This window comes from Coenobita brevimanus, chromosome 65 (assembly GCF_032717465.1).
Source record: "Coenobita brevimanus isolate Jiangsu-jjx chromosome 65, ASM3271746v2, whole genome shotgun sequence".
Lineage (NCBI taxonomy): Eukaryota > Metazoa > Arthropoda > Malacostraca > Decapoda > Coenobitidae > Coenobita > Coenobita brevimanus.
This window is the reverse complement of record NC_137018.1, coordinates 38,583,587-38,606,450: the sequence shown is the minus strand read 5'-3', so window position 1 is coordinate 38,606,450 and position 22,864 is coordinate 38,583,587. Positions and strand designations below refer to the sequence as shown.

The window sequence follows — 22,864 nt, the reverse complement described above, 5'->3', positions numbered from 1 at the left end:
CAAGCGGACTTTGGAAAACCTTCGCCGCTACAACATCAAGTCTGCGCTGTAGAACTGGGCTAGTGCATGGAAGGAAGTCCCTGTGAAAACTCTTGAAAATGGTTGGTCTCGTCTGCTTCTCGGAACAGATGTGGAGTACGATTTCCTAGGGTTTGACGTGGATGACTTCCATGCACGGCTACGTACGCACGGCGACGATGTTGATGTGGACGATGTTCGTGAGTGGTTGGACGACGACGAGGGCGATCCTGGGTATCAGACGTTGTCTGGTATCGAGATCGCGTCTTCGGTTGCTGGTGTCAGTCCCGAACTTGAAGATTCCGACGACGAAGGCGATGATGATGCAGACTCCGCCCAGCAGGACACTACTCCAGCCATCCCCAAGCTGAGCGCACTCCGGGAACATCTAGAGTTCGTCCTAGACTACCTGGAACACCCGGACTGCGACAGGGAGATGGGGCCCTTGGGACTCGTGGAGGAAGTGCGTGCTTTCCGGCAGCGCATCATCAATCGCCAGAATCGTCGGTCCTTGCGTCAGTCAACGATTGACAGTTTTTTCAGGCCCGTGACCCCCGCTGTGCCAAGCCCTGGTTCCACTCCGTTGCCTCCCCAAGACAGGCCCTCATGCTCCGAGCCACAGCCCAGCACATCAGCTACAGTGGAGTCACCGCTCGACGTGAGTTTGCGGCTGTCTTCAGAGTCTTCTGTAGTCGGTCCGCCATCACCACTACCCACCGATGCACCCCTTGGACGCCTGCCAGTGATACTCTCGGGCTCTGACAGTGAATAAACAGCAAGAACTTCTCCACTAGACCACACGGGAATTTTGAGTGTTGTGCAGTGAAAAAAACGGTGTGTTGTGTTAAGGTTTTCAAGTTGGGAGAAAAGACTAAGTAGAAAAGAAATTTAACGTAACTAACCTTCTTTGTTTTGGCTTTGGAAACTTAAAAAAACTTGGGGAAAGTTAATGTGCAACACTTAAATTTAATGGAACATTATTTGGACTAAAGTGAACACTGTGAAAAGAACGGACTTCTGTGTGTTAGTGACTAAGTTCAGTGCAAGACTTCAGGAAGAGTGTAGTGCAAGTGCTTCAGGAAATCGTTCTTACTGTCAGAGTCCGAGAGGAGGCGGTTATTCATCGAGGTGGCCAGGGACTTGCTGTAAGTAGCCAAAATGTTTCATGTTGTACTATTTTCCATACTATATTTACCAGATTGTTTCATATTGTATTTTTTCCCATACTATACTTACCAGAAAGTGTCATACTGTACTTCTTTCCATACTAAACTTACCTCATGCATGTGCAGTAGGAATGTGTTTTTCAGAGTTCGGTTAGGTTCGGTTAGGTTCGGTTAGAGTCCATAAGTACCAGAATGTTTATTAATGTATGAACATACTTCTAAACCCACATTTTATGTGTCTATTGCATTTATTTCAGTCATTTATGTGCCTTATTGGTGTGATTTGGGTGTTAAAAAGGTGCTATGCATGTCCGGAGGGAGTTGTATAGGTGTTTCTCTGTGTTAGGGTCCGTAAGTACAAGTCCATAAGCTGGGGCCCAATATCCGGACAAAACCAATATCCGAACCTACCAATGGCTCTATTGATCCGGATATTGGAGTGATTACTGTATTTCAAAATTCACGAGGTGGATGGTTCAATCACGGATGCTCTATAAAGTTGTTGGACTGTCTCCCAATTGTCTAGCAACAGTCCAGCGAGAAAGTAACAGAAATGTCTAGCGACTGTCTCGCAACAGTCTCTAGACAATCCAGAGACAAAGTTGCCTTGTCTCCAGTGTGTCTCTGGACTGTCGCCCGTCTGTATCTGGATTGTCTCGCAACAGTCGAGATACATAGTCACTCGACTGTCTCTAGACTTTGTATCTCAGTGTGTACATGGCTTAAATGTGTACATGGGGGTGGGTGATGCCCTGTAAGGTAGAAATTATAGACATAAAACTTTTGGACCAAATAATGAAGGTAGAGTTCTAAAATATATGATTAGAAAATGAGTGAATACAGTATTAAGGAGAAGCAGTTCGGGTTTATGCCAGCTAATGATGCTATAATGATGTCATATTCATTGTCTGACAACTTCAAGAAAAATATAAGGGTAAGATGAGAGATCTGTAGTTTGTTTCTGTTGATTTGCAGAAGGCCTTTGACAGAGTCCCTAGGGAGGTTGTGAAGTGGGCAATGAGAAAGCTTGCAATCAAGGAGTGGCTGATTGGAAAGGCCATGGCTATTATGTGAGAGTGAATGGAGATTTGAGTGATGAGTTTTCTGTGAATGCTGCCGTTCATCAGGGGTCAGTCTTGAGCCCCTTATTGTTTGTCATGGTCCCTGAAGCTCTCTCAGATGACTTAAGAAATAGACTCCCAAAGGAAAGGCTGTATGTTGATGACTTGGTGTTGTTTGCAAGAATGAAAAGGGGGGAGAGAAAAGATTTAGGGAATGAAGCATGAAATAAGGCACAAGGGTTTGAGAGTAAGTGTGGATAAAACAAGTGATGATATCCTGGGCTGGTGGAAGTACTGTCAAAGCAGAGGGAGTGTGGTTATGCGCAGTTTGCCACAATTCTGTATAGAGTCTGTGATAATCTGGTGGATAACAGATGTAGTGGTATTTGAGGTCAACTGCAAAATAATGCTGATTTTGAGTTTGCAGTATGTCAGTGACAGCATGTAGAGACTGTCAAGCACAAAATGTCTAAACTTGCTGGAGAGTCTCTTGAATGTGTGGAAGAGTTCTGTTATCTCCAATACAAGTTTCTCTACCAACACCAAACTACATGCACAGTACACACTACACTTCCTTCTCAAAAATTAAAAAAGAAATCATGGCTTTGAAATACCTAGCCTCGGAGTCCCCGGGAGGGGGGACCATAAATGCCTCCACCTTCTGCCCCTCTCCCGGTAACGACTCGAGGTGCCTGGAACCACTGTCTGACTCACTTCTTCATTTCTGCAACATTCGTGGCCTTTCCTCTAACTTTTGCTCTGTTCAGCACCACCTCTCCTCCTCTAAACCTCACCTTCTTTTCCTAACTGAGACTCAGTTGTTTGAGGCAACTGATAGCAAACACTTTCAGTATCCTCCTACTTTCTCTATACTCATTTCAAAGCCAAAGGTGGCTGTTGTGTATATAAATGCAAAGACTTATCTTGCTCTCATGTTCCTGAACTTGATTCTTCTGAATTCTCTACACTCTGGCTTCGGCTTTCCTGTCATTCTCTGACTAAATATATCTGCGCTGTATACTTATCCCCTAATTCTTCTGACTATCAAAAATTCTTCGACTATCTTACTTCTACGATAGAACACATTCTATCCACTTCTCCTCTCTCTGAAATCTACATTCTAGATTTCAATGTTCACCACCACCTTTGGCTCTCCTCTCCTTTAACTGATCCACCTGGTGAACAAGCCTACACCTTTTCTATTCTGAATGACTACAGTAGCTTGTACAGCACCCTACACATATCCCTGACCGCCTTGGAGAGAGCTCCAACAAACTTGACCTCTTCCTTACAACTACTCCTACTGCTTACACTGTTAATCTTTCCTCTCCGTTGGGCTCCTCCGATCACAACCTTATCACCTTAACCTGTCCTATTGCTCCAGTACGGCCTGTGGACCCTCCAAAGAAACGTCATCTGTGGCACTTTGGAGCTGCGGATTGGGAGGCCCTCAGGCAGTACTTCTTTGATTTTCCCTGGAATGATTATTGCTTCCATGGCTGGGAGCCATCTCAGTGTGCCTTGTGCATTACACAGGTTATTCTCTTGGGCATGGAAGCATACACTCCTTTATCATATCCTTTGACTAATGCAAGAAAACCTTGGTTTAATCACGCTTGTTCTAATGCTGTCCGCAACAAGGAGAGGGCCTATAAAAGGTACTGGAGCCAACCCACCCCTGAATCATATCTTTTATATGTTTCTGCCCAGAATCATGCTAAGTCTGTTCTTCACTCTGCTAAAAATAATTTCATCCATACTAAATGCTCTGAACTCCCCAACTCAAATTCTTCCTGCTCCTTCTGGCACCTTGCCAAAAACCTTTCTAACAACTTCACTTCATCGTCCTTCCCTCCTCTTTTCTACTCTGATGGTTCTGTAGCTATTTCTTCTACTGATAAAGCAGATCTCTTTGCTCAGACTTTCTTCTCCAATTCCACCTTAGATGATTCCGGTGCTGTCCCTCGATCACTTCCCCCCTCTGACTTCCTCATGGCTGACATTAAAATTTCTTCAGCTGATGTATTTTCTGCCATCACAAGCCTCAATACTATCAAGGCATATGGGCCTGACGGAGTCCCTCTTGTTGTTCTCAAGAACTGAGCTTCTGTGCTACACCCTGCCTAGGTAAACTCTTTTGCTTTATTCAACTTGTACCTTTCCTTCTTGCTGGAAGTTTGCTCTCATTCAGCCAGTCCCAAAGAAGGGTGACCATTCCCAACCCTCTAACTATCGTTCAATTGCTTTAACATCCAGTGTCTCAAAAGTTTTCGAGTCAATTCTTAATAGAAAAATTTTAAAGCATCTTTCCTATTACAACCTTCTTTCTGATCGTTAGTATGGGTTCCATCAGGGACGCTCCACTGGTGATCTTCTCACCTACCTTTCAGACTCCTGGTCATCCTCCTTTCAAGACTTTGGCGAAAGCTTTCCCATTGCACTTGACATCTCAAAGGCTTTCGATCGAGTCTGGCATAAATCCTTAATTTCCAAACTGCCCTCTTACAGTTTCTATCCTTTTATCTGTGCCTTCATCTCTAGCTTCCTTTCTGATCAATCCATAGCTGCTGTTGTAGACGGCCATCGTTCTTCTCCTAGATCTATCAACAGTGGTGTTCCTCAGGGCTCTGTCCTATCACCAACTCTCTTCCTTTTATTCATCAATGACCTTCTAAGCTGTACATCTAACTCTTTCAACTCATACACTGATGACGCCACCCTTCACCTTTCCATTCGGTTCCCGCAACACCCATCTCAGCAGTAACTTCACAAACAATGGATGAGGCTATGACACACCTAATGTCTGATTTAGCTACTATCTCTGACTGGGGTAAAAATAATCTTGTTGTTTTTAATGCATCAAAGACTCATTTCTTACACCTATCAACCTGACAAAATCTTCCACAGGTATACCCACTAATGTTTAATAATATTCAGCTTAATCCTGGATCATCCTTGAACATGCTTGGGGTTTCATTTACTCGGGACTTACCTTGGAAAGATCATATTACATCTCTTGTAAAATATGTTTCTAAGGGATTAGGTGTGCTAAACCGACTCCGTTCGTTTTTTACCCCTGCACAACTGTTGACTCTACACATGGGTTTTATCCGCCCCTGTGTGGAGTACAACTCTCATGTGTGGGGAGGTTCCCCACATACAGCTCTTCTCAACAGGGTGGACTCAAAGGCTTTTTGTCTCATTAACTCTCCCCCTCTTACTGACTCCCTTCAACTTCTGTCTCATTGCCGCACTGTTGCATCTTTATCTCTTTTCTATTGCTACTGCAATGGTCATTGCTCCTCTGAACTGTCTGCCTGCATTCCTCCACCTCTACGACGGGGGCGTAGCACCGTCTCACAGCAAATTCTCATCCTTTTCCTGTACAAGTCTCTAATGCAGGACTTAACCGTTACTCAAAGTCCTTCATTTATGCAACAGGTCAACTCTGGAACTGTCTCCCTCTGTCTGTATTTCCTGCTTCCTATGATATCCAGTCTTCCAAATGCAGTGTGTTCAGGCATCTCAAAATGATCGGATCTTGAATTTGGCTCTCTCTTGTATTTTGTTTTTCTCTTGGAAGGAACAGTCATTGCTGGCTTGTGGTCTTTGGTTCCTTCTTCCTCACATTAAAAAAAGAAAAAAATCTGGGGGACATGGAATGTGCTGGAGACAGGGTAAGGTGTGGTTGGAGGACATTTGGGTAGCTGATGCCTCTCCTGACACTGAGAGGGCTCTACCTCGTGTTAAGTGATCTTGGGATCTTTGTATGCAGCATGTTTGGAGTGTAATGCTGTATGGTAGTGAGGCCTGGGCACTAACTGAAGAGGATATTCATTTGTTCACAAGTGCAGAAATGACAATGATTACATGGATTTGTAGTGTGTCCTTGACAGTGAGGCCTAGGGGTGGGGGGGCTATGATTATGATGGAAGAATTGAGAGGAAGGATGTAACTGGAATATATTTGTATAATAATGATGAAGGGTAGAGTGAGATGATATGGCCAAGCTAAGCGGATGGAGGGTGATAACTGGGTGTAGAAGGTGAGAAGTGTGAACAACTGGGGTAGGGCTGCAAGAAGCAGACCGAAAAAGACCTTGGACAAGGTCACAGAGTGTGACCTCAAGGATAAGGGACTGAATAGGGAAGCAGCCAAAGACTAGGCTGTGTGGAGACCCACCATTAGGTGACCAAGGCTGATGCATATAATCAAGCTGGAGCCTTTATAAAAGATGCGACAACAATATAAATCAGGTAATTTCTTTATCCTTATAAATCTTTAGCTTCAGTGCATCTGTATTATTGCAAAACCTTTTATACAAAATTATTCACGATAAATAATGAATCTAGGCAAAGCACTACGGTATGTCATCAGCATACACTAAAATATTTACCGTACTCTAGTTATACCCAAATGTCAACCATCATCATCATTATTAATATCTGATACGATAATCAATGTACAGTACCCTCGCGTCCAACACGGTAATACTGTCATGCGCGGGTCCCGGGTTGGACCAAAAACGCGTTGGACAAACAACAGAGCTTATGGGGAAAATTGAATTATGTCAGCAACCCTAGGAAAAGTTACCCTAAATACCTACCATATACCTATACATATATTGATACTACTGCAAGTACTGTATAATAAATGGTACTGTACTATGAATGATAACTAACCTTTTAGGATCTACAGGAACACCTTCTGCCTTCTTCCTCTGTACGTACATACTGAGGTACCGCTCCATTATGATGATTGCTGGGTCAGTAGGCCTGCCCTGGAGTCAAGTGGCCTGCCTCTGTAGGCCTTCACTGCCGCCAGGACCTTGACTTGCTTTTTTATTATGGTCCTCACGCTGGCTTCATTCACGCTGTAGGCCTTGGCGATGTCCACATTCCTCTCCCCTTTCTTCTTCCTCTCGATGATTTCTAGCTTGGTGGCCTGAGGGAGGTGCCGCCGCTTCTTGGGGTTCTCAGAAGGCTTCCTAGGCATCGTGAGCAGGGTAAAATGCAGTAGCAAGAGCAGAAAATGCAGCGAGGAAAAAGCACCGTCCAATGTGACTTATGTGACTGAGTGGCGCTGTGGTGGGAGAAATTTAAACTAAACATCAAGTGAGAGCAGAAGCGCTTTTAATTGGGCGACATCACGATCACGTCACAATAGCGGGCGGGGGAGACTACTTGATCGGAAGTCTTGATTGGCTGTCAGCGTCACGGGAACATCCAGTATGACCGTGTTGGACCGGGGGTGATCGTGCTAGAGGCAAACTCTGCGGATTTCGCCCACTTCTCGGAGCTTCGTCCATGTTATGCTAACACACCCGTGTTACAGTAATTAAATTGTATTAAATCATACTAATTTTTTGCTCTCTGTGCTGGGCGCGAATCGTGCTGGACAAATGCATGTTGGACGCGAGGGTATTGTATAACAAATATTTTAAAAATGGAGACAGGACACCCCACCTCTTACACCATATTCCATACAATTGTATTTGCCCCAGGCATCATGCCACTTGGTATTTGCCATCTGATTTTGAAGATTTTTTTTTTTTTTTTTTATGCAAGGAAGAAGGAACCAAAGGCCATGAGCCCGCAGTAACAGTTCCCTCAAAGAGAAAAACAAAATACAATAGAGAGCCAAATTCAAGATCCGATCATTTTGAGATGCCTGGACACACTGCGTTTGAAAGACTGGAGATGATAGGCAGCAGGAAATACAGACAGAGGGAGACAGTTCCAGAGCTGACCTGTTGCATAAATGAAAGACTGGGAGTAACGGTTAACTTTTGCATTAGAGAGTTGGACAGAAAAGGGATGAGAGTTTGCTGCCAAACGGGTGCTATGCGCCCGTCGTAGAGGTGGAGGAATGCAAGCAGACAGTTCAGAGGAGCAGTGACCATTAGAGTAGCGACAGAAAAGAGATAAAGATGCAACAGTGCGGCGAAGAGACAGAGGTTGAAGGGAGTCAGTAAGAGGAGGAGAGTTAATGAGACGAAAAGCCTTTGACTCCACCCTATTGAGCAGGGATGTATGTGGGGAGCCTCCCCACACATGAGAGTTGTACTCCACACAGGGGCGGATAAAACCCCTGTATAGAGTCAACAATTGTGCAGGGGTAAAGAAAGAGCGGAGTCGGCTGGACAAACGCAAAATACATAGAAATTAGATTTGATGCAATATTTTAATCTAATAATTTTCTACTTAAAACAAAATGGTTAACCCTGTGAAATGGTTTACACAGATCAATAAATATTAAAATACCCATAACTAAGTGGTAGGTGGGGGCGTTCACCATCCACTCAGTCGATGTAATGCTGCTCTCGGGTGTCTGCCCTTTCCTCTCCTCCATCTTTCTTTCCTTCCATCCTCGTCTGTCTTTCTTTCCTTTATTCTTTCCTCATTCTTCTGCCTACGGGTGACTTTACACTCCCTCCCCTGTCTATCTTTCCTCCATTCTTTCCTCTTCCTTCTGCTTGTGTGTGACTCTACACTGAGCGACAAGCCAGATGGTTACACTCCCTCCCCTGTCTATCTTTTCTCCATTCTTTCCTCTTCCTTCTGCTTGTGTGTGACTCTACACTGAGTGACAAGCCAGATGGTTACACTTCCTCCCCTGTCTATCTTTCCTCTTCCTTCTGCTTGTGTGTGACTCTACACTGAGTGACAAGCCAGATGGTTACACTCCCTCCCCTGTCTATCTTTCCTCCATTCTTTCCTCTTCCTTCTGTTTGTGTGTGACTCTACACTGAGTGACAAGCCAGATGGTAATACCAGGAAACCATTTTCTAGTTTTGTGTGTGTGTGTGTGTGTGTGTGTGTGTGTGTGTCCGACTCTGGGCAAAGGCTTCAGGGCCTATTTCTCGGGGGCAGTGACCTATCCCAAGGCCCAGTAGTCCTCCTACACCTCCACATGTCACCACCTTGGCGCTAACACTCACCATCCATATTGAATACATGCTAGGGCTGTCTCATACAGGACTAGTGTACTGGTATTAGCGGGGGTATTTTTGTGACATGTCGGCGGGTCATATGGTAGATCAGGAAAGTCTGATTTTAGGAAATTCAAATCCTTAAACTGTTCCCTGCCCCAGTCGGGATTCAATGCTGGGTCCGTTAGGACTGCAGGCCGCCTCTCTACCAATTCAGCCACCGGGAGGGTGGTAACTATATAACCAAATTTTGGAGCCTGCTGGTTTAGTAGGTAATTATGGTGCTCCAATTGGATTAAGCCGGTGAACGTTTATATCCAAGGGGTGATTGGGGTTTACTCCTCATGTAATGCCACTCTGGGATGAGTGAGGCTGGTCACTCTCATCTTAAATGTCAGGACCAACTTGCCTAACCCTGGGTTCCTATGCTCCTCCTAGGGCAACGTTGGACTTGATGATGGATAGATGGATGGACCTCTGGTTGCTGAATAGGCATGAATAGTTTCTTCTACTATTTAACATGCATTAATTGTTGATATGTCTTTTCAAAACCCAAACTGTCTTTCATTTAACCCGAGACGTCCCGTCGATGTATGGGTACGTTGCAATATTTTGCATTTCCTGACCCATCGACGTACTGGTCTATCTATCTGTCTATCTATTGCCAGACGCCTCAATCCCGTTTGGGGTGGCCACAAACAAATTGCCTCCAAGTCGCCCTGTCCCCCGCCATTTCACTGCCCTGCTCCCAACTCACACCCCCCTCTCTCATATACCTCTCCACCCCGTCCCTCCATCTCATCCTCGGCCTCCCCCTCCCTCTTCCCCCCTCCACCTCACTCACATACACTCTCTTCGTCAGTCTTTCACCCTCCATCCTCTCCACATGGCCAAACCACCTCAGTGTGTTCCTCATAACGCTTCCTATCACATCCACATCCACACCACAACGCTCCTTTATATCCTCATTCGTCAGCCTGTCTCTCCACGTGACTCCACAGGCTCCTCTTAAATAACTCATTTCCACTGCTCTCACTCTTGACTTGTGTCCTTCCAACAATGTCCAAGCTTCACTTCCGCACGTTAGAGTTGGTATCACAATACTGTCATGTAGTAACTTTTTCACTTCCATGCTCACTTCCCTGTTTCTTATCACTGCTTTCAAAGAACCAGCAACCTTTCTTCTCTGCTGTACCCTTTCAAGCACTTCACCCTCCAAACCTCCATCCTTACTCATCACACTACCCAAGTACTTAACCCCTAAAACGCGGCTGTGTACGCCCGACCCCCCCGCTGTGGCGGGGTTGTAGCGGGGTCTGAGTACCTGTGGGAAAATATTTGCCAAAAATCATAGATTAACCCTAGAGCATTAAAATTTTTATGGCAAATAGTACTTACATTCAGCTTTCTCCTGAGACACATGTTGAGCCTTCGTGGACTACCAAAGGACTTGTACAGACTTGCAAAGTTGGGTAACAAAGTCTTCACTTTCACACCTCCAGAAACCCGGTTTTCTTTCTACCACAGCCTCAATCTGTCACGGTACACTTTATACAACAACGTACAGGTTGTTTGGAATCCGTATTTGTACAATAAGCACTGAAAATAAGGCTAAAATGAACGGAGCGCACGGCCGACATGCAGCGCGGTGGCGATCTTCCAGTCACTATTGTCACATTTGCCTTTTCACGGCAAAAAACACGTATACTACATTATTTTCCATCATAGTACTTTGCAAACGTTCGCTTGTCACTATTACGGCCATAAAAATCACTGTCACTGCCAGTATTGTGGATCGGGACTGAGGAAGACCACCGCGGCGCGAGTTTATTCAGCCTTACGGCAGGCACTTTATTCTCGCTCCGGTCGGCCACTCGCACTTCATTTCTATCGCTCACTTTCACTGTAGCTGTCCGTTTTTTGCCTTATTCATCAGTGTCACTGTCCCTTGTTATAAAAATAATATTTTCTACACAACAAACTGTCACTGTCAGAACATAGAATAGGAACATATGCTTTCATCTTCTTACACTGGAGTGACTGTCACTCGCAATACTTATATTATTACTATGTACAATTATTTACACCAAAAAACACTGTCACTGTCAGTGCTTTTACAAGTACATACACTAATTTACACTCATCAGGCTGTCACTGTCAGCACGTAAAAGAAAACTAAACACTAGTATCACTGTCACTCTCAGTATTATTTCAAAGAATCTTACCCTTATTTTCAAAATCTACTTAGGCTGTGGTAGTCAAAGAAACACGGGTAAGCACAGAGGGGAACTTTGCACTCTTTGCACTGCAAGGAGGTGCGCCTAAAGGTTCTGTCCTGCCTGGTAGTGTGGCTGCACACATGACATCTCCTCAGTGCTTTTCCCCTCTTGGCAGTGGCAGGCAGTGGCTCTAGGCGGTGTTGCTGAAGGTAGGCCTGACACTGTAGGCGGTCTGGAGGTGTCTGAGGGTGGCGTTTGGGACCTGTTGAAAGAACCTGGCCGTAACGCTGAAGCAGCTGGTAGACACAAGTCTTGGAAAATCTTCGGAGAGAGTAGTTTGCTGGCTTCCTGTTCTTGATTTTATACAGGATGAAGGCGTTCAACATGCACATATCAATCAAGTGCAAGAACACCTTCCTGTACCAACGACGATTTTTCCTCAGGCAGTCAATCTCTCCGATCATCATATCAGACTTGTCCACCAGCCGCATATTGATGTTGTAGTCAATGACAGCATCAGGCTTCATCACAGGCTCGCCAGTCCTTCTGTCGACCTTCCCTGTTGCCAGCATTTCCCCCTTGTGTACTGTGGTGAGCATATTCACGACTCTCTTATCATGCCACCTGATCGCAAGCATCTTGTCAGATTTCTTCAGGTGCACGTCTCCCCGCTTTGACTTTTCAGCCTCGGGGAAGGCAGGGTAGTGTGCCCTATTGCTTCTGACAGTGCCACAGGATCCGACGCCGTGTTCAGAAAGGTACTTGGCGAATTTAGGAGCTGTATAGTAATTGTCCGTACACAGGACATGATTCTCGCCAAAGTACTTTTCCAAAAGCACTTTCACCACAGAACCAGAGAATCCAAGGGGGTCAGTCTTGTCCAAATCGACATTGCTGGCGGTGTAAATGACGAAGTCTAAGATGAACCCCGTCTTGCAGTCGCAAAGCACGAAAAACTTGATTCCAAAGCGGTGCCGTTTGCTTGGAATGTACTGCACAAACCGAAGACGGCCCCTGAACAAAACCAAGGACTCGTCAATCACCACTTTCTTGAAAGGGAACAGGAACCTCGTAAACTTATCCTTGATCAAGTTCAGGATTCCCCTCACTTTCCATAATGGGTCAGTTTGGGAAGGCTCATCATTGTTCGCGAAGTGAAGGTAAGTCATGAGCTGCCTAAAACGATCGCGACTCATGTATTTATTGAAAATTGGTGTTGGGCACAGATCGTCGGAACTCCAGTATTCTTCCAGCTTGTGTTTCCAATTGTGGGGCATCAGTAACATCAACCCAATAAATACAAAAAGTTCCCTGATCGTTAGAGGCACCCATGCTGCCATCCGCGACGTGGATGGCGTGGCTGCCTCACCTTCTCCTTCGCGAACTGCAGCAGATTCCCCCTCGTACCTGTTTGTCTCGGTACAAATCTGCTCCATTACCTCGTTGTCAAGGAAGGCCAACAGGTAGTCCAAGCATTTACCATCCTCGTCAACAGGGAAGTCAGCCTGAACTCCACACCCACTGTCATCAAATGGCAGATCCTCCGGCACAAAATCTGATCCCTCTGACCACACGAAGGCATGCAGAGTGCCCTGCCTAGGCTGGGAGGTGCTGGGGGCGGCGGGGGGTGAGGCAGGTCGTGTGGGAGTGGGTGAGGCAGGCGGTGAGACAGTACGTGAGGCAGAGGCTATCCTAGGTCGTGTTGGTGTAATGGTGGTGGTGGTGGTGGGGACATTATCTGAGGGTTCAAGGTCACTCGCGGTGGCGTGACTGCCGAGTTGCCTAGTGCGAGTTTCCTTACGAGCTAGCCTTACACTAGGGGACAAAGTTCTAGCTCTACCAACACGAACACTTGGCCTACGAAAACCTCTAGTACGTAAAGTAGAACGTCTACTTCCCTTTCGAGGTGGTGAAGGCGACTCAGACGACTCAGGAGACAGGGCAGCAGAATAGGAGGACGAGAGAATGGGGCTGGGAGTACGTGGCGGGCTGGCGGTGGCGTGACGTGGCGTAGGGGACAATGGCAGTGAGCTGGGGTCACCACTCCTTTTTCTCTTTGCCCCCTTCCCATATTCAAGGCCCCTTCTCACAGGAGCCTTCCCTGCTGAGGTGCTAGGCACTGACACACTCACTTCAGGCACAGAAACAGTCACTTCTGGCCCAGACTCTGCACCTGATTGTGTGTCAGACTCTGCCAGGCTTGACCACACACCGACGTCACTGCCATAGTCCATCGAGGCTTTCAATAGTTCACTGGCTATTGCAGAGTCACTCAGGCCCTTAGTAGTTCCTGGTAAGGTTTTGAAGGAGGTTGAGGTCACAAAACCCTTTTTCGGAGGGCTGGAAGGCACAGACTCAGAAGAGCTCGAGTTGGACATGGTGTCACCGTGGAAGATTCGCGTGGACTGATGCTAATCAGGGGCAAACCGCGCGAAAAAATCACAGTGTGATAACTGGGGAAACAAGCGTTTCCCAATAGCAGAAAGTGCTTGTGAGATGACGGCGCAGATTGACACGTATGAGCCGTCCGCGCGTTGCCATATCGCACGACGAGGGAGGGCCGCGCATCGGTGCGTGGGTGGGTAAAAAAAATGATACTTGGCAACAACCGAGGTCAGTAGTACAAAGGTCAAGTGTGCTAAACGTAGCTCACGGGTGGCGGTACTGATAGACAATACCAGCTGGAGCCTGCTTCCCCGCGGTTATTCAAAATTAACTCAAATCGCAAACGCGACGATCCGCCGTTCTGTCCTTTGGGCCGACCATCGCAAATGCGACAATCCGCGTTTTAGGGGTTAAATGTACTCACATCCAATTCCTCACCATCCAACCTCGCTGTACATTCACTAACTTCACCTCTCTCAAATACCATCACTTTACTCTTCCCTACATTCACCTTTAGATTCCGTTTCTTACACACTCTCCCAAACTCATCCACCAAGCCTTGCAGCTCCCCTTCGTCTTCACTCAACAACACAGTATCATCTGCAAACAACAGTACAGGGAGTTTCCAAACACTACCCTCTCTCACCAGGGCTACTCCAACATCCACTAAGCCTACCCTACCTTGTACCTCTTTTATTATCCCATCCATGTACAAATTGAACAACCATGGAGACATGACACATCCCTGTTTCAACCCAATCTTCAAAAAGAAAAATTCATTCAGTTCACTATTCACACGCACTGCAGCCTTGGCACCATCATACATACTCTTCACAGCATTCAACAACTTCCCATGTACTCCATATATTCTTAATACTTTCCACAATCCTTGTCTATCCACCCTGTCATATGCTTTCTCCAAATCCATGAAAGCCACATACAACTTCTTTTCCTTCTCTAGAAACTAAAGATCTAAGAATGAATATCTGATCTACACAACCTCTTCCCTTCCTAAAGCCTCCCTGTTCTTCTTCAACTAATTCCTCTGTTCTTTCTCTAACTCTGTCAATAAGTATCCTACCCTACACTTTTCCTATTATACTAAGAAGACAAATGCCCCTATGATTACCACACACTTCTTTTTCCCCTTTTCCTTTGTACAAGGGAATAATTATACCTGACTTCCAATCCTCCGGGACTCTACCTTCCTCCCAGGCCAATCTGCACATTTTCCACATCCATTCTACTACTATCTCTCCCCCATACTTCAGCATTTCACCACACACTCCATCAATTCCTGGGGCTTTCCCCAATTTAACTTTCTTCATTGCTTCCACAACTTCAATCCTACTGATTTCTTCCTGTCTTCTCACCTCCCTCCTTCTCCCAGCCATTCCCCAGCCACTTATACTCACATTACTTCCATCCTCTATGTTCAACAATTACTTAAAGTGTTCTCTCCATCTGCTCACTTTTTCTCCCTTCTCCACTAGTAATCTACCATTTTTATCTTTCACTCCCCTGCTAACTTCACTTCCACCCTGTCTTACTCTTTTCACCTCTTTCCAGAACATTTTCTTACAGTCCCTCCACTTTACACTCAAGTTCCTTCCAAATTCCTCATCTGCTCTCTTCTTACTCTCTCTTACTAATCTTTTCACCTCTCTCTTTCTTTCAACATATAACTCTCTCTTCCGCCTCTCAACTTCTTCCACACCCCTATTTCTCATCCATTCATTGTGTGCTTTCTTCTTTAGTACGACAGCCTGTCTCACCTCTTCATTCCACCACGCTGTTCCTTGCACACCTCTCCATCTTCTCTTCATCCCACTCACCACATCACATTTTCATTCATTCATTGCCAGACGCCATGTATCACAAACGGGGTGGCCAAGGGCTTAGAGTTAATTGTTTTACAGGGAGGGGCACTAATCCTCCACCAACCCCACTTGACACGTAGGGATGCCAACAGCATCTGGTGTTCCCAGGCGGTCACCCATCCAAGTACTAACCAGACCCAACGTTGCTTAACTTCGCTGATCGGACGGGAAGCGGTGTACTCAACGTGGTATGGCCGTTGGCATGCTGCACATATTTCTTCTGTGAATATCCTGCACGCACCTTCCACGTCCCCTATCTGCTCCAATTCATATTTGCCCAATCGTTCCTCCACTTCTCTCTTATACTCTGCCTTTTTCTCATCCTCGTGTAACCTTTCCATTCTCCTTACAAATACTCCTTCTTCCCGTCCTTCCCTTCTTCTATTTCTCCATCTTAAATGGATCTTGATTCTGGCCACCACCAAGCAGTGATCAGAAAGTCCACTCCCCCAACCTCTATAAGCTCTTGCATCCATTAAACATCTTCGCATCCTTTCGTCCACACAAACATAATCAATCATTGCCTTCCTTTCATTCAGTTCACCACCCACCCTTCTCATCACTCGCCATGTATACCTGTGGATCATTTTGTGCCTGAAGAGGGTATTGGCTATCACCAACCCCCTCCCAGCACAAATGTCCACTAACGCACAGCCATTCTCATCTATCTCAGCAGGCACACCCCACTCACCAACTATTCCATCCACCTTCAAATTCCCTACTTTACCATTCATATCACCAATCAAAAACATTCTCTCATTCCTTCCAAACTTTTCCATGCACACTTCCACATTTGTCCAGAACTCTTCTCTCACTCTGCTTGCATGATCTTGCGTTGGCGCATACACACACACAATCGCCCACATTTGTATTCCAACTTTCAATCTTACCCACACAATCCTTGACCCAACTGATCCATACTCTCTTATGCTCTTCTTCCATCTTTTACTCACAACTATACATACTCCTTCTTTTGCCCTCTCATTCTCACCTACTCCTGCACATATACCCCATCCATACTCCCATTCTCTCACAATCTCACCTCTCCATTTAGTTTCATTTATTCCACATACATAAACTTTCGCACCCTCAAGCACCTGGACAATCTCTTTCTCTTTCATCTCATCATTCGCTCCCCTTACATTCCAAGTTCCGATTCACATTGTCAAGGGGTACTAAAAACAGTGAAATAATGTGTAAATAACTGTGAATACGTAAATACACATGAGTTTGTTAGAAAATAAATATCACGAAAAACATAAAATAAGCCAATCTTTATTAGTTACTTTCTTCTGCTTTTTTTGCTATTTTAGTTGTAATATTGTGTTCATACGGCATTGTCAATTAGTGAGAGAAACAAAGACATACTCAACACTTATTCTGGCACGAGATATCATCCCTCCTCCCTCCACCAACCACCGCAACCTTGAACACGCTCAGCCCCTCCACCACACACCTGTTCCCTCACACCACACCCCCACCTCCAAATCGCCAACAGAGAGTAGGTACGCGCTTTTTATGTGTTTTTTGTTATTTGTGATTGATTTGTAATGAAACAAAATTTATTTGGGGGATAATTGATTACCCTAAAAATAACCCGGTTCTGGGACGTGCATAGGTCTACCCATGCCCGGTGCCTAGGGGTTAAGCATTTCCACTCGGAACCTGAGGAGGCTATTGAGTTTTTTAGAAAGCATGGTGTATTACCTTCGGAAGTTTATTGCCCAGATTTTCAGGAACCATGTAAATTTAGAAAAGACAAACATCAGTGATACTGTGGTCGGTACAAAAAGTACACAAAAACCAAGGAACGGGTCCTGTGGTGCTGTTGCCGCTATCCCAGGAGATGACAACGACCCAAACGACCCTCATCCTGGACCATCGTATCTCTAGGGTAAGCATTCCCCTAGGATAGGTTAGGTTTGTTGGGTTAGGTTCAGTGTGTTTGGTGAGGTTAGGTTAGGTCTATTTGGTTAAGTTAGGTTAGGTCTGTATGATTAGGTTTGGTCTTCGGTTACGTTAACCGGGGGTGCAGTACATTTTTCTGGTGTTTTTTTTATGCGATTTTAGTTGTTTCTTACTTCATTTTTTTTGGAAAATGCTTGACTTCACCTACTTGTCCAAAGTTCATGATTGGACAAGAGGTAAATGAGGTATTCCCGACAAAAATGAAAGTCAGAAACATTCGAATTATATCAAAAACTACCAGAAAAATATATTGCACCACCTGGGGGGTGTACTGGCAACTTGTAAAAAATTTACCCCTAATTTAAAGTAACTTTACCTAACATAACCTAGGTTGATCTTGTCTGGCCGTAGATTCGATTACAGACGGAGCTACGAGCTGAACCCCCACTCATTATCTACTTAGTACTAAAATATGCATTTGCGACGAATGTATATGTAGGAAAAATTGATTAAAACTGCATAAACTATATGACGAACATATGAATTCCACTCATCATTAATTGGGTGTATTTCTGAAACAATACCAAAATTCTTAACGGATATTCAACTTGACCCTTGATTTACTTATCAATAACATTACTGTTTGAATCACTCACCCTCCAAAGCACGCACTGACATAAATGTCACCAAGAATGAGCAAAACTAAGAAGCAACACAATTAAATTACCATAAAATAACAATTATACTTTTCTTCCTCAGACGTGGCAATCAGTTCTTTTGGCAGGACAGAGATACTCTCACTGTTTACAATAACATTGCACCACTTCCTATATGATTAAATAGTGGCAACAGTTTTCATGCGCAATTGTAGAAATAAATTAATAGGTACGTAAAATATACCTTATTATGAGTCACTTACTTGAAATAGTTTATAAGATCATCAAACAAATCCATGTGAAACTAACTCGGTCCGCGAAGTTCAGTCAGTTTTTCCGTTCAGGTATAATACATTCCACAATCTAAAGTACATTATGAAATGCGTGATCTACAGCCTAGTGCCCCCAGAAACTCACCAACACCCCCACCCGGACCCCACGGAGTAGCCCCAGCAGAACCACGGGATGCAGTGCGACAACGATATAAGTCAGCCCGGGCCGTGCGTCCCTATAGCACTCAGCCGCCTCACCGTCGCCCTAGCAGGAGGAAGACACTACCTTCAGGGAGTGGGACCGCCAGATCAGCTCGGGGTGGAGCTGTCTGTCCAGCTCCGACTAGCGCCCCTCAGGAGACGGCCGATAGCCGCTCCCGCCTTCTACAGAAAGGTACCTTCTCTTTAAGGACGGCCGATAGCCGCCCGCCCCTCGTAAGGGAACAGGTGTCTCACCTGCCTGAGGGTAACGAGGAGACGGCCGATAGCCGCTCCCGCCTTTGTCAGAAGGTGTCCTTCCTGGGATGGCCGATAGCCGCCCAACACCCCCTCCTGCAGGAGACGGCCGATAGCTGCTCCCGACTTCGCCAGATGGCCGATAGCTGCTCCGAAGGTGTTGTCCCCGAGACGGCCAATAGCCGCTCACTCCTCCAGCAGAAGGAGATGGCAAGAGGCCACTCCTGCCTTCGCCAGACAGCCGATAGCCATTCCAAAGGTGTTGCCCTAGAGATGGCCGATAGCCGCTCACTCCTCCGGCAGAAGGAGATGGCAAGAGGCCGCTCTTGCCTTCATCAGGCAGCCGATAGCCACTCCAAAGGTGCTGCCCCCGAGAAGGTTGATAGCCGCTCACCCCTCTAGCAGAAGGAGACAGCAAGAGGCCGCTCCCGCCTTCGTCAAACGGCCAATAGTCTCTCCGAAGGTGCTGCCCCAGAGATGGCCCATAGCCACTCACTCCTCTGGCAGAAGGAGACAGCAAGAGGCCGCTCCTGCCTTTGTCACATGGTCGATAGCCACTCCGAACGTGCTGCCCCTGAGTCAGCCGATAGCCGCTCACCCTCCCTCCTGCAGAAGACAGCAAGAGGCCGCTCCCACCTTCGTCAGACGGCCGATAGCCGCTCCGAAGGTGTCCAGAGGCGTGCTGAGTCCCCCACTCAGGCCATGGCTAATAGCCGGGCCTTGGCCCCCTATAGTTGCGCCCTTGGGCAGCCACGGCTGATAGCCGGGCCCCATGGCCAGAGAGAGGTGCAAGCAGTGTCACCGCCCCAGCGTGAGATGAGTGCCCGGACCTCCAGCACCGAAGGACCCCAGGGAGGCCCTACAGCTGGAGCACCCGAGGCCGCAGTCCTCGGGTACTCCAGGCCCTCCCCAGGACGCCCGGGCATGATCTCTCCATGCCCCGACGGCAGAAGACCTCCACCTCTGGCTGAGACCTGAGCCAGAGATTCCTGGACCTGTTCAGCCCCAGTCCTGAGGGCCACACTCCTGTACCCAGCCCGGAGACTACGGGCCCCTTCGCCACCTGCAGCCCTGGACGAGAGAGGACGCCCCTGCGAGTCATCCCGTGCCCTCTTGGCACGCCCTCCCTTGGCGGTGCCCCTATTCTGGCGGAGTTGTCGTATGCGTGTCTCCCCGCCGCCCCCACTATATGAGTGAATTATGTTAAATGTGGTGTTGCCTCATAATTAGTTAAGTGACTTATGCTAAGTGTGATGTTGCCCCCGAATTAGTGAAACAGTGATACAATGACTTAGTGTATGCTGAATACCGGGGCAAGTGAAATCACGGGCGGATGAATAAGGTGGAGTGCAGAAGCTAAGTTCTGGTGAATGAGACTCACGAGTGACGCCCTTGTAGAAAACCAGTAAGACTCCTACCCCGAGAGGTTCTCCATAGTAAAATATCCAAATGACCTTTGCTACCAGGAAACAGTAGAGAAAAAGTGTTAATAATATTCTCCCGCTTGTATTACCATAAACACAGTACATTCCCAGTGTCCCTCACCCTCCCTTAAGGAATTTCCTCTCAACAGTCAGTGTGCATTTCCTCTCAACAGTCAGTGTGCATGTAAGAACCTGGACTAGCAATAGAATCAATTGTCAGAATCCCTTTGCTATCAGAAAATACTAAGTTAGAATCCATAACATTAACTCCCTCCCAATATTACTATAACTCTGATCTGACCCTCCGCGCGTCACCCCTCATCCCCCCCCCCATGTGAGACCCACTCCTACGCTCCCACCCGCACCGCGATCCTGTATTCCCTGTACACCTGTGCACTAAAATTACAGTGTTGGCATCAGTGTCTGTTAAGCCAGTATTCTGCGAGATACTAATTATCCAGTTAAGGTTTTATTTTGTGTCACATACTGTGTTGTATTATCTGCTGTTTTTGTCCATCTGCCCGATGGATACGCCCAGCTATAGCCACAGCTCCGATGGAGGCTGCTCTCTGGCATTTGGGTCTGGGACTCCTGTCCTGAAGATAGCACTGGTGGATGGCAATGTCTCATCCGCTGCTCCCTGGTGGGGATAGCAGCCTTTGAGGCTCCTCCTGAGTTCTCTTTCAAAAAGGAGGCCGATCCAGGAGACTCGACGTCCAAAGGTCTGCTTGGGAGCTTGTTAATACAAGTCCCAACCTGATTCGGGCGAGCATTCCCTCCACTGGAGTGTAGTGTGCTTTTCCTGCATGCTGCTAGGTGGTCTGGCTGTGGAGAAGAGGGGCGTTGGGGCACGAGGGACATAGGACGCTCTTGCCTGGAAGGTATGACAGGTGAGCCAGCCTCCCTGCCATCTCCTAGTGGGGTGGGTATCACCCGCCTGTATTCTCCTCCTGAGGTGGCTCACCCTGCCACGCGGGTATTTCATTCAGCAATGGTGAAGAAAATTAAAAACCTTTTAGGGCAATTTATTAATGAGGGTTTTATTAGTAAAACTACCAAATATCATAGAGATCAAATGAACACACTTCCCCTGGTTTCCCATTTCTCGCGTCTCTTTTTGTATACATATTACGCATATATTCTGTAAAAACTAATCAACTAAATTTATTCAAACTTTGGGATGTTATTGCTTATATAAAGTAAAATACCGGCCGTGGCAACCAAGGTCGCCACCACACCCCCAGGAGGAGACTATGAAGGGGTAGACAGAGCGCGTGGCATGTCCAGTCTATACAGACATAAGTGTGCCCAGGCCGAGCGCCCCTATTCCCTGGAAGGTGCTTAGTGAGACCACCTCAGTCTGAGTGCACTACCTCTCAGGCGAGCTAGCTCTTGCCAGGATCAGGGTGGAGCTGACCCTACAGCTCCAGGCAGCACCTCAGCGATGGCCCAAAGCCACTCAAATAAAGAGACGGCCATAGCTGCTCTGCCCAAAAGGCCACGGTGTATAGCCGGGCCCCAGTGACAGCCAAAAGCCACACACAATAGACAGCCACAGCCTACAGCCGGGCTGCCAATAAAGAGATGCCCCATAGGCACTCCACCACATGCTGCCCTCATCCCCTGCAGAACCAGCGATGGCCCATAGCCACGGCAGGGAGAGAAAGGTGCGCCCCCTCTCCTTCTGCAGTTGCCTCTGAGGGCACGACACAGGTGACGGCCCATAGCTGCGCCCATAGGCAGGAGATGGCCCATAGCCACGTCAGGGAGAGAAAGGTACGCCTCCTCTCCTTCTGCAGTTGCCTCTGAGGGCACGACACAGGTGACGGCCCACAGCCACTCCCATAGGCAGGAGATGGCCCATAGCCACTCCTCGTCTACACATCACCCTCTATACAGGACTTCAGTGATGGTCCATTGCCGTACCGACAGGCAAGTGACGGCCCATAGCCGCACTGTCTGCATTCCTGTCAGGGAGTTGGGCCCTGGTGATGGCCCAAAGCCACACCGACAGTGCAGGGACGGCCCATAGCCACCCCCCATCTGTTGCCCAAGGAAACCCAGTGACAATACATAGCCACGCTGGGAAGGGACACCAAAGCCCCTCGTCCCCTGTGACTCTGTGATGCGAGGGTGACCTGCGGTCAGCCCTGCCTAGTGGCAGGAGCACAGGCCTCCCCCCTGTTCCCCCAGACCGAGGCAGCCTCCAGGAGGAGGACTGCTGCCCTGAGGACTGGTGGAGAGGTCCGATATTATCCCTGGGACTCTTCTCCCCAAGGAGGACCTTCCCCTGAAGGACTCCGGCCGGGAGCGACGCCACAGCCCCAACCTAACTGCTCCACCACAAGAAGGAGACCACAGCCTACGGACCTCCGGGGGTGCCCCCAGGACCCCAGGGTGAGACCTCACCCCTCCCCGCCAAAGGCGACGACCTTCCTCCACCAGGCGCCTGCAGGAGCGCTTCAGAGACTTGTTTGGTCCCAGTCCT

General features: G+C 47.2%; 1 non-coding gene across 1 annotated transcript; it reads right to left on the bottom strand.

Annotated features, from left to right (window-relative positions):
* Positions 1-15,743: 15,743 nt before the first annotated feature.
* On the bottom strand, positions 15,744-15,862 carry LOC145405173 (5S ribosomal RNA). Its single transcript, XR_013898275.1, has one exon. It is a non-coding gene; the product is annotated as a 5S ribosomal RNA (ribosomal RNA).
* Between the last annotated feature and the right edge of the window lie 7,002 nt (positions 15,863-22,864).